The 12,737-nt window shown below is 36.6% G+C and overlaps 1 pseudogene; it reads left to right on the plus strand.

The window, feature by feature from the left end:
• The first annotated feature begins 454 nt into the window (after positions 1-454).
• On the plus strand, positions 455-12,280 carry LOC114038438 (annotated as a pseudogene).
• The last annotated feature ends 457 nt before the right edge of the window (positions 12,281-12,737 follow it).

Here is a 12,737-nt window from a genome sequence, read left to right on the forward strand (position 1 = left end):
AGCAGATCTGCAATGTTTACTTAGGGATAAGAGTAATAGTCTATCAAGGTAAAACTTTATGAATTAGTGGTGAAAATGCTAATCCCTAGGGGTGGAGCCAAGAGGGAAGAGTAAAGGCACGGAACCACATAAGTTTCCCCCAAACCCCTCCAAATACCTTTACAAAATGACTCTAAACAAATTCTAGAGCAGCAGAACCGACAGAAAGACAGAGTGAAACAAATTTCTTGCCTAAGACATCCTAGAAGATTGACAGGAAAGATCTGTTGCACCCGGATGAGAGAGGAGCACAGTCTAGTCCAGGCCAGGCCAGTGCAGACCAGACCCCAGCAAACTCATTCTAGGCCTTGAAGTGACTGAATCACTCGCAGTAGTGGAATTTTCCAAACTTCTTAGTCCACAGATGCCAAAGAGAACTTAAAAGGTCAGCAGGAAATGTATGTCCTGGGTGAGAATGGAGTGCAATAGCACAGGCCACACCAGTACAGCCCTGACCCCAGCAAAACAGGAGCAGACCTTGGGAGCGACTGAATCAGTAATGGCAGCAGCAGGACTGTTTCCAGTGCTCTCAGCCCATAGAAGTTAAGGGGTCAAACAGCTGGTCAGGAGACTAGAGGGCTTTCTTTTCTAGCACCGAGGCAGGACCCTGCTGCTTTGCCCATAGTCAGATCTGGGTCACAGTTGTGGGTGGCAGTCCCAGGGTGAGGAGCACTAGCATACCAGAGCTTGTGGCAGCAGGTAAGGAGGGAACCCTCTTCACAGAGCAGACAGGAGTACTTGTGATCACTCACAGACCAGAGCACAGGCCAGGAGAGGAGTAAACACCTCTCCTTAGAGCATACCACTTTGGAAGAACTGAAAACTTACAGGTCCCTAGAATATCTCTGAAAATAGTTTCACAAAACCCCTGAAGCTTGGGATAGTTTGCCCTCCACCCTGGAAGCAGAGTCCTATCTTAACAAAGAGGTAAAAGTCAAATAATAAGTTGGGATAATGAGCAAACAACAGAAAAAACAAACAAACTGCTGACTATGAAAATTTACTTTGGTGACAAGGAAGATCAAAACACAGACTCAGAAGAAGACAACAAAGTCAAAGTTCCTATGTCCAAAGCCTCCAAAAAAAATTTAGTGGTCTAAGGCCATTGAAGAGCTCAAAAAGGATTTTTAAAATTAAGTAAGGGAGAGACTTCTGCTTCTGGAAGCCAAAATGGTGGAGTAAAAAAGTAGTCACTCTCACCCTCCCCTATCAATCTCTGAAAGCCCAGAAAATATCACCCCAGGAAAAACCCTGGAACAGCTGAACCAGAAGAAAGATGGGGGGGAGGGACAGCAGTCCAGTAGCCCAGGTACTTTGAGGTATTAACAGGAAAGGCCCCTCTTGCTCTGGGGGAAGGGAAGCAGTACGAAAACCAAAGGCATCCCAGCAAGCCAGCAGAAAGCCTCACTCTAGCACACCAGGAGGAGATCCTGAAACCCAAGTGGTAGAGCAGGTAAACACCAACACCTGGACCTTCGAGTGCCTCAGTGAGGGTGAGGGAGCTGCTGGAAACCAGCTCAGAAAACTATCAGGTGCCTTGGCATTCTACAGCTGTCTCCCAGTGCCTCAGCAAAAATCTGAAGCACTCCAAGGGTCTCCAAGCAGATAAACATCCTGCAACATCCATCTGAAAGGAGTTGAGGAAAGCAAAAGGAAAGGAAAAGCAGGCAACTTCCAGGGGCCAGACTACCCAACCCTACCCCTAGAATTCCAGTGTTGCTGATTCCAGTCCAACACCAAGTAAGCTGCTAGAACCCCACAGCCTCCAACTGCCAACATCAGGCGCCCCAGTACATAAAGTCAAAGACCAGTCCCAACCTCCCAACGCAAGAAGCTTGGGTCAGTGCACTCTGCTCCACAACAGGAGAGCTCAATCTCTTTAAAGGCCAGGAAATAAGCAAACACCATGAGTAAAAAGAAAAGTACCATAGATTCATATTATGAGAAGAGTGAAGATCAAGACAGAAATTCTGAAGAGGACAACATTGTCAACAAACCCATATCTGGAACCTCAAAAGGGACTACAAACTTGTCTGAAGAAGTTCAGGGAGTTACAGGAAGAAATAGACAATAAACTATACTAGTGGGGGACCTCAACCTTCCCCTCTCTGAACTAGATAAATCTAGCCATAAAATAAACAAAAAAGAAGTTAAGGAGGTGAATAGAACATTAGAAAAGTTAGGTATGATAAACCTCTGCAGAAAACTGAATGGGGATAGAAAGGAAGATACTTTTTTCTCGGTGGTCTCTGGCACATACACAAAAATTGACCATGTACTAGGGCATAAAAACCTCACAATCCAATGCAGAAAGGCAGAAATATTCAATTCATCCTTTTCAGATCATGATGCAATAAAAATTATATGTAATAAAGGGCCACAGAAAGATAGATTAAAAATAATTGGAAACTAAATAATCTAATCCTCAAAAATAATTGGGTCAAACAATAAATCATAGAAATAATCAATAACTTCATTCAAGAGAATGACAATAATGAGACAACATACCAAAACATATGGGATGCAGTGGAAGCACTTCTTAGGGGAAGTTTTATGTCTCTAAATACTTAACATAAATAAAATACAGAAAGAGGTGATCAAAAAATTGGGCATACAACTAAAAAAAAAACTGGAAAAAGAACAAATTAAAAATCTTCAATTAAACACAAAATTAGAAATATTGAAAACCAAAGGAGAAATTAAGAAAATTGAAATTAAGAAAACTATTGAACTAATAAATAAAACTAAGAGCTGGTTTTATGAAAAAAAAAACAATAAAATAGATAAACCTTTGGTTATAGATCTCTCATTTGACAAAAACAGCTAGAATTCATTCCCATAGATCCCATTCCCTCCCATATTCAGAAATTCCCTCCTATATACTCACTATGCAAGTTTTTTGTGTGCCTTTATGTGTGTGTATAAAACATATATATGTGTGTGTGTGTATATGTTGTCATTTCCTTTTGTATTTTTAAATAATTAAATGACACGAGATTAGTTTAATAAATAAGGCCTTCTCAAAGTTTGTGAATTCTGAAAATAAGAGACTATAAAATAATCAACATATTTCAGATGTTAGGAATTAAAATTAAAACTTCTACATGTCAAGCAGAATACCTATTAAATACCTAATTATTAAATATATAATACATTAAAACCTCATTATCTTTGCATGCCAGTTAACCCAAAGAATATCCAATATTTTTGGGAAATTGACATAATATTCAATATATGTGTATGTAATATCTAATTCACATACATATATTCACACCTATGTATGTAACTTCCTCCTTCCTTGATTCGTGACTTTCTATTTTATAAAATTGTATAAATATACTGATTTTTTGTATATATCATATCTTTGTAAATAGTCATAAAAAGGAATAAGGTGAGGAATTTGCACTAAATGCCAACACAGTTTAAGTTAAAAATGCTAACTTATTTGGACATTCTACTAATTGTATCATTTGCCAATCAAACAATAGTCCAATGAGCTGATCAAACCTCAAGTAACAGTTCTGAGACTTATTTTTTATTGCACATATGTCATATTCACATTTTTATTTTTATAAAATCAGCTGCATACTATTAACTAGCCAAACTGAATGCTTCAATTGTTAAGTTTCTGCACATTTAAGTGATTGAACTGAATATTTTAGTAGTTTAATTTACATATGCACTGATTGCTCTGAATACTTTTGAAGTTGTGTAAGTTGATAAGAAAAATATCTAAATACTTATATCTATTAGGAAGATTTAAAACTCATGGTTTGTCATAAACCTTGCTATAGTCTATTTGAGCTAGTATTTTTTTCTCTTCTAGATAGATGCATTGAAGATTTCAAAGATAATTTCATTTAAAACATCAACAATAAAGATTTTACTTCAATAATTTATTTCTATGATTGACTATTTTTACAGATACTTATTGCCTGTAAGCTTTAAAAAATAAGAACAGTGAGTTGATCTATTGAAGTTAATATGGTTAACATGATGTAAATAGGAAACTATTTCTAAACCTCTGAGACTTAAAAAAGTTATTCTTTCATCTTAAGAAATTATAGAAGGAGGCATGCATTTCTTATTATCTTATTATACATTACTCCACTATGCATGCTCTGAGGTCTGGTGTTGCCATGGGGTTCAATATACTTTTTTCTATTTATGTGTCTTCTTAGAAGAAATGCAATTTCCTTCAGTACAGGAACAATTTCCTTTTTTGTCTTTGTATTCCCAGTGTTTAGTTCATAGATGGTGTTAAATAAATGCTTGTTGATAGATATAGATGTAGATATAGACATATGTATCTAGGGAGATGTATATACACACATACATATATAACTATACATGTGTTTTGTGTGTATATGTGTACATACATGCATTTATATGTACATGCATATACACATCTATTCATATATGCACATATGTATATATACATTTTATGTGTGTGTGCATATTTATACATGCTTTTATGTGTATGTGTATATATGCACATCTATACATATTTATATATAGCATATATACCTCATATATGTATAAATATATATATACACTGTGTGTATGTGTATGTGTGTGTATACACACATCATACTTATACACATACATCATACCTATACCTATACATATATGTGTATATAATATTTATGTATGTATGTACACATGTGTGTGTGTCCAGGGCTCAAGCCAATTTACATGGAGACTGATAACTTGATAGAGGTTGATAACGTGATATGTCCTCCTTATTTATTTGTTATTTATCTTAGTTGTCAAGAAATTAAAAGAAGAGAGATTGAGGTTCTTAGGACTTCCAGAAAAATAGGACAGTTCCAGGTTATCTTAAGGGAGAGGTACATGGGGGAAGAGAAAGGCTCTCATAAGAAGCTGATCTATTTAGGTGCTGGATACCCTAGAATTTCTGCCTTCACTTTTCTACACTAGAAAATTTGATGAATTTTCCCCTTAGGTGAGGTTTGGCTCTTTGTCTCTATCTCTGTGTCTCACTACCCCTCCACACCAGTGGGGGATGGGAGATCATTCACTCAGTGTATTATTTAGTATATGCTGATCTGCGTAACTTCACTTATTTCTGTTTGCTAGCAATGAGTTGACACATACACACATTCACTCTAGATGGCTTTGATGAAACTGGCATTTGACAGAAAGAAAGTCAAAGTTATAAGTTTTAGAAACTTACCTTGCAGAACTCCCCCATAAAAGAGTTGGAAACATGGACCTAAAAAATATCCCCCCTTGCAAACTCAGTTTAGGACTCGCCCCACAAGAATAGCAGAGGAGCTAACCTTGTTGCCTTGATCTGTTTCTCCCCCACTAGCAGGTATCAAATTCTCCTTTGGAAAAGGGTGTGTAGAAGAGATTTTAAAGATTGATATTTATGCCTCCCCGTGACATACATTTGAAGAGACATTGGCAGACAAACATAACCTACATGAGAAAAACTAAAAAAAAACTTCTACATGCTTTGGACTTTGTGCTGAGCAAAGCTTATAAATATACTTCATAAAATGATGTTTATTTAGTTAAACGTGCTCATTTGATTTGAGCTAATATATTAAAGGAATTGAATATGCTGCAGGGTGACATATTGGTGTTAATAATTTAATGTTGATATATTTATTTTATAAACGTTCTTGATAAGAAAGTGCTTAAAAATTTGATTTCCAAAATGTCATCTATGAATTACATTTGTTTAAATAAAATTGTAAGACAATGGAGTCAGGTTATGAGAAGAATCTCAAGGAAAATATTCAGTCTGAGTCAACAAAGACTAAGGCATGATTAATAAATTGTATTCATCTGGATCCCAATTATTAAAGTAGACTCCACAATCAGCAAATCATGTAGCACAACTTCTACTGTATTTAAAAACTTGTAAATGGCCCAATTGGAGTGCACAGCCCTATCAGTAGATTCAGTGATTGAATCAGAAAACGTGTCATGCAATTAATCGAGTGTAAAAAATTAAGTGTTACAATGTGGAAATGAATAAGCAAAGCACATTTGCTGATTGCTGAAATACCTGTCAGACTCTTAAGTAAATGTGATGTTTGACAAAATTTACAAACATATAAGGTATGGGCAGCTAGATGGTGCAGTGGTTAGAGTACCAGCCCTGGAATCAGGAAGACCTGAGTTTAAATCTGGCCTCAAACATACAACACTCACTAGCTGTGTGACTCTGGGAAAGTCACTTAACCCCAATTACCTTGCCAAAAAAAAATATTTATGTATATGTGTATAGATAGAGAGATAGATAGAGATAGATAAAGATAGCTATCTTTATCTATCTCTCTCTATTTCTCTATATGTATACACACACACATATATGTGTATATATATATATATGTATACATGGTAAGTGAGGCAAGTATAGCTAGTGTAAGGGTGATGTCTTGGGAAAGAACTAAGAAGTGGAGTTATTAGAAGTCATGATGAGATAAGCGATTATAAGGCAGTAAGAAAAATAGAATTAAAAAATATGATCAGATAAAACAATTTTCTAGTTCATGAACGTGAAAGCAGTACCCTTTTGTGTGATGGTAAGATCAAAAGTATAACCATCTCTGCATATAGCTGAGGTGAGGGTAGAAGAGTAGATTATGGGAAATTAATAAAATGAGGAACTGGAAGTTACAGTTATCAAAAAGGTATCAATATTTATGAAGTCCTCTAATATGAGGGCAAGTGTTAGGTAAAAGGTAAAGACTATGTGTCAAGTATTGAACTCATTGAAATAAGAAGAAAAGTGCCTTGAGGCTTGGCAGGTAAACAACAGTAAAATATCTCATTTTACAATGGACCAAAATTAACCTTTCATTTCTCTGGCTGTTCCCCTTGCCAAGGACACTTTTTCTCCTCTGATTTGACTACTGACCTCCCTGTCTCCCTTTAAATCCCAAATAAATGCTACTTTGTACAGAAAGACTTCCCCAAATCCTTTTTATTCCAGTACCTTCCCTTTGTTATTTGCTATTTATCCTGCAAGTTTGCTTTGTATATTTTTGTATGTTATTTTCTCCTTTATTGTAAGATCCCTGAGATCAAGGACTGTCTTTTTTTCATCTTTTTGTATGCCTAACACTTTGCACAGTGTCTGGCACATAGTAGATGCTTAATAAATACTGAGTGGGGAGCGGAGTCAAGATGGCTGAGTAAAATCTGTGACTTGCTTGAGCTCTCCCCCCAAAACCCTTCCAAATACCTGTAAAAATTGCTCTAAACAAATTCTAGAGCAGCAGAACCCACAAAAAGACTGAGTGAAACAAATTTCTAGCCCAAGACAATCTGGATGGTTAATTGGAAAGGTATATCATGCCAGGCTGGAAAAGGAGAGAAGTTTGGCATGGGTGTACATGCAAGGCACACCTCAGAGAACCTGGAGCAGGCCTCAGAGGACTGAATCAACTGCAACTGTGGCAGTTTCCAGAACTCTCAATCCATGAATGCCAAAGACAACTTAGAAGGTCAGTGAGAAAAGTTTGTGTCTGCGGTGAGAAAGAGAAGCAAGGTGGTCTCAGCTGTAGTCCCTGAGCCTGGGCCCAGAGCGGTGGCTGTCTCTGGACCCTCTGACCCATACACTGAGGGGGAGTTGAGTGACTGATCAGAGGGGAATTGCAGAGATCTCCCTGCTGGTGCAGGATTATCTTGCTTTGTCCATGCTTGGATCTGGGTCACAGTTCTGGGTGGCAGTCCTGGGGCAAGGAGGAGCACTGGTGTGGTGGAGCTTGTAGTGACAGTGGAGAGGAAATCCTCCTCACTGTTCCAAGACAGAAAAGAGTGCTTCTGGTCACTCAGAGACCAGAGCACAGCCCAGGAAAGGAGTAAACACCTCACCCTTGATCATAGCACCTTGGAAGAATTGAAAATTTACAGCTCCCTAGAACCATCTCTGAAAACAGCTGCTCAAAACCCTTGAAGCTTAGGACATTACATTCTCCACACTGGAAACAGACCCCTACCTTAACAAAGAGTTTAAAACTCAAGTAATTAACTGAGATCATGAGCAAGCAGTACAAAAAGAGTCAGACTATAGAATCTTAATTTGGTGACAAAAAATATCAAAACATACAACCAGAAGAAAACACAGCCAAAGCTCCTACATCCAAACTCTCCAAGAAAAATGTGAATTGGTCCCAGGTCATGGAAGAGCTCAAAAAGGATTTTGAGAAGCAAGTAAGAGAAGTAGAGGAAAAATTGAGAGAAATGCAAGAAAATAATGAAAAACAAGTCAAGAGCTTGCTAAAGGAGACCCAAAAAAATACTGAAGAAAATAACACCTTAAAAAATAGCCTAACCCAAATGGCAAAAGAGGTCCAAAAAGCCATTGACAAGAAGAATGTCCTAAAAAGCAAAATTGGCCAAATGGAAAAGGAAGTCCAAAAGATTACTGAATAAAATGCTTCCTTAAAAATTATAATGGAGCAATTGGAAGATAGGGCCTTATGAGAAATCAAGACACTGTAAAACAAATCCAAAAGAATGAAAAAATAAAAGAGAATGTGAAATATCTCATTGGAAAAACAACTGACCTGGAAAATAGATCCAGAAGAGAGTATTTGAAAATTATTGGACTCTCTGAAAGCCATGATCAAAAAAGGAACCTAGACATCATCTTTCAAGAAATTATCAAGGAAAACTGCCCTTATGTTTTAGAACCTGAGGGCAAAATAAAAATGGAAAGAATCTACTGATCACCTCCTGAAAGAGATCCCCAAGGAAAACTCCTAGGAATATTGTAGCCAAATTCTAGAGTTCCCAGGTGAAGGAGAAAATATTGAGAGCAGCCAGAAAGAAATAATTCAAATATTGTGGGAACATAATCAGGATAACAGAAGATTTAGCAGCTTCTACATTAAGGGACCAGAGAGCATGGAATATAATATTCTGGAGGGCAAAGGAGATAGAATTACAACAAAGAATCATCTACCCAGCAAAACTGAGTATAATCCTTCTGGGTAAAAAATGGTCATTCAGTAAAATAGGGGCCTTTCAAGCATTCTTAATGAAAAGACCAGAGCTAAAAAGAAAATTTAACTTTAAAATAAGAGACTCAAGTGAAACATGAAGAGGTAAACAGGAAAGAGAAATCATAAGAGACTTATTAAGGTTGAACTGTATGAGAAAGATGATATTTGTAACTCATGAGTCCTTCGTCAGTATTAGGGTAGTGGGAGGGAAAAAAATTACATGTACATATAGATAGATAGATAGATAGATAGATAGATAGATAGATAGATAGATAGATAGATAGATGGCACAGGGTGAGTTGAAGATGAAGGGGTGATATCTGGAAAATAAAATTAAGGGGTGAGAGAGGATTATACTGGGTGGAAGAGAAAGGGAGAGGTAGAATGGGGTAAATTATCTCACATGAAGCAGACAAGAAGACTTTTACAGTGGAGGGGAAATGGGGGAAGGTGAGAGGGAATGAGTGAATCTTATTCTCATAGGATTTGGCATAAGGAGAGAATAACATACATAATTGGGTATGGAAATCTATCTTACCCTACAGGAAAATAAGGGAGGAAGGGGACAAGAGAGCAGGGAGATGATAGAGGGGAGGGCAGATTGGGGGAGGGGATGATCAGAAGCAAATACTTCTGAGGAGGGACATGGTCAAAAGAGAGAATAGAATAAATGGGGGGCAGGATAGGATGAAGGAAAATATAGTTAGTTTTTCACAACATGACTACTATGGAAGTGTTTTGCATGACTACACATGTATAACCTGTATCAAGTTGCTTGCCTTTTCAATGAGATTGGGTGGGGAGGGAGGAAGGGAGAAAATTTGTAATCCAAAGTTCTAAAGACACATGTTAAAAAAATTGTTTTCACATGCAAGTGGGAAATAAGAAATACAAGAAATTGGGAATGGACATATATCCTGCCCTACAGGAAAATAGAAGGGTTAGGGCATAAGAGAAAGGGGGGAGATAGAACAGAGGGAAGATTAGGGGTAGGGGTATATAGAATGTATGCCATCTTGGGGTGAGGGGGAAGGATGAGATGGGGAGAAAATTTGGACCTCAAAATCTTGAGGAAGTGATTGTTGAAAACTAAAAATAAATAAATTAAAAAAATAAAAAAAATAAATGCTGAGTGATTAGTTGTTCCTCACACACAACATTCCATCTCCTATTCTTGTGACTATCTCCCATGCTTGGAATGCTCTCCTATCTTCTCCCTCTTAGAATTCCTTCAATATCTTTTTTTTTTTTCTTCTATATAAGGCCTTCCTTGGGCCCTGAAATGCTAATCTCTTTAAGATTACTTTTATATCACTTTTGAATATACCTATTTTGTATATACCTATTTATGTATATGCTGTCTTTCACATTAGAATATATATCCCTATATGGTAGGGACTGTTTACCTTACAGATTTGTATCTACAGCACCTAATACAGTGTCTGACACATAGTAGCTACTTAATAAACACATATTTGTTTTTTAGTGCTTGATTTCATATCTTTTGCCAACATTCTGGCCAAGCAGATTACTGTGAAATAAGTGATTCACAGACAATGGGCAAGCAAGATTTTTTCATTTCTTCTAAGGAGTAGAATGTCAAGTAATTTCTTGTCTTACAAGAAGGATTTTAGTCAGAAATGTGCAGAAACAGTGAACCCAATCCAATAAGCTCAGAAACAATAAATGCCACCTTCCATTGGGTTAACCTAATTCCAAAATATTAAGTGATTCAGAATTATATGGCTAACTTTGACATAGCAAATTGCTTCTGAACATTACATTTCCCTTCTACCCTTCCCATGCCCATTAAGTAGGAGATAAAGTCATGAGTTTGGAAGGAGAAGAATGTACTCAATTTGGAAAGGCTCTTACTTGGATGCTTACCAATTAAGCTATGGGATGTATAATTAATGTAAAATTGAGATAAAAGTGGGCAAAATGTGTACAGATTGTTAAATGATACCCCTCTATGCACTTTTGTTGATGCAACATCAAATTATGACGGCATTTGAGCCTGTGGCAGTATTAGACATTTGGAAAACTCTGAAGAGTTTTCTTTCTTCCCACATTTCTTATGTTTATATTTTTATGTTTATTATCAGACATGAAAACTTGAATTGTTTTATGGTTAATAGTTGCTTCAGAAATTTGCATATCTTACAATAGGACTCATTTTAGGTAACATTTCTGATTCTTTTCTTTACTTTTTTTTTTCTTTTGGTTAAAGGATATATTACACCTGGTTGTGCCATATCCCTTTGAATAGATATTCCCTTTCTTCAAAGATTTGTGACCATGGTCCTTATGTTTTATACTAATCCAAGCACAATAGGACTCAGTATTAATGAAGTTCCTAGCAAATTTTAGTATGTCTTGTTTTTATAGGACAAAGCCAGGAGATGATCTTTGTATGCTCCTCAGCTGGAACCACCCATCAAGATAATCTCAGTTCTTAATCAAATATAGATTTCAAAGCACAAGTTCATCACTGTGATGAAACAGGCAAAATATTAAGGAAGCAAGAAAGTATTAAGTATTAGAGACACTCTCAAGCACTAAGGAAAAAGGCAAATAATAATGGAATAGGTGTGTGAGGGGAAGGAGAGAGGAATGAAGGAAACAGCAATAACAAACAATATTATCAAACTACTGTAGTTTTTTTTTTTTAATCAGAATAAGTTTGGGACTTTTCCTTTTTTTTTCTTTTCCATGAATTAGCTGAAAGGATAGAATTCTGTGAAATTGTTCGATATCTGTCTTTAAATGATGCCAAAGTACTACAAAGACATTTTGTTTTAGGCTTTTCTCTGGAATGGAAATCACTATCATTCCCTTTTTAAAAAGGTGAAGTACTGGTGGCAGGTCTGTGGCTGAGGGTCCTCCGGCACCACAGGCTGGAAGATCTGGTGGCCGCAAAGAAGACGAAAAAGTCACTGGAGTTCATCAACTTGAGGCTCCAGCTGGTCATGAAAAGCGGCAAATACGTGCTAGGCTATAAACAGACCCTGAAAATGATCAGACAAGGCAAAGCCAAATTGGTCATCTTAGCCAACAACTGCCCAGCCTTGAGGAAATCAAAGATTGAATATTACGCTATGCAGGTCAAAACTGGCATACATCACTACAGTGGCAATAACATTGAATTCGGTACAGCCTGTGGGAAGTACTGCAGAGTATGTACACTGGCTATCATTGATCCAGGTGATTCTGATGTCATTAGAAGCATGCCAGAACAGACCAGTGAAAAGTAAATTGTACAAAAGTATTCTTTAATAAACTGGCCATAACTTGTTTAAAAAAAATAAAAAAATAAAAAGGTGAAGTAAATGACCACTATAGGTTCCAGGTTTACTTCCATTTTCCTTGAGCTCAGTCTGTTCATATACCAGAATATTACTCATAGTTTGAGAGAAATGATTCATTGAGGACCTCTACTCAAACTCTAATTAGTATTAGTTCATTATGATTTTAAAAGGGGTAATGATTATTAGTAATAATTTTAATATATTCATCTAGCAATGCATATCTAGTCAATCACCTAATAATAGGTATAGGAATAAGGAATGTTTTAATCCATACTTTGCATAAATCACATAGAAATATAGATTCTAATAGAAGGGCCTTATAAATAGTCCTTAAATTTTAATGTAATGTTCATTACTTGTTTACCTGTTATGGAGCTCACTTGTGAAACAACAAGAATGCTGG

The sequence above is a fragment of the Vombatus ursinus genome, unplaced genomic scaffold (assembly GCF_900497805.2).
Source record: "Vombatus ursinus unplaced genomic scaffold, bare-nosed wombat genome assembly UNPS02011014.1, whole genome shotgun sequence".
NCBI classification, from domain to species: Eukaryota; Metazoa; Chordata; class Mammalia; order Diprotodontia; family Vombatidae; genus Vombatus; species Vombatus ursinus.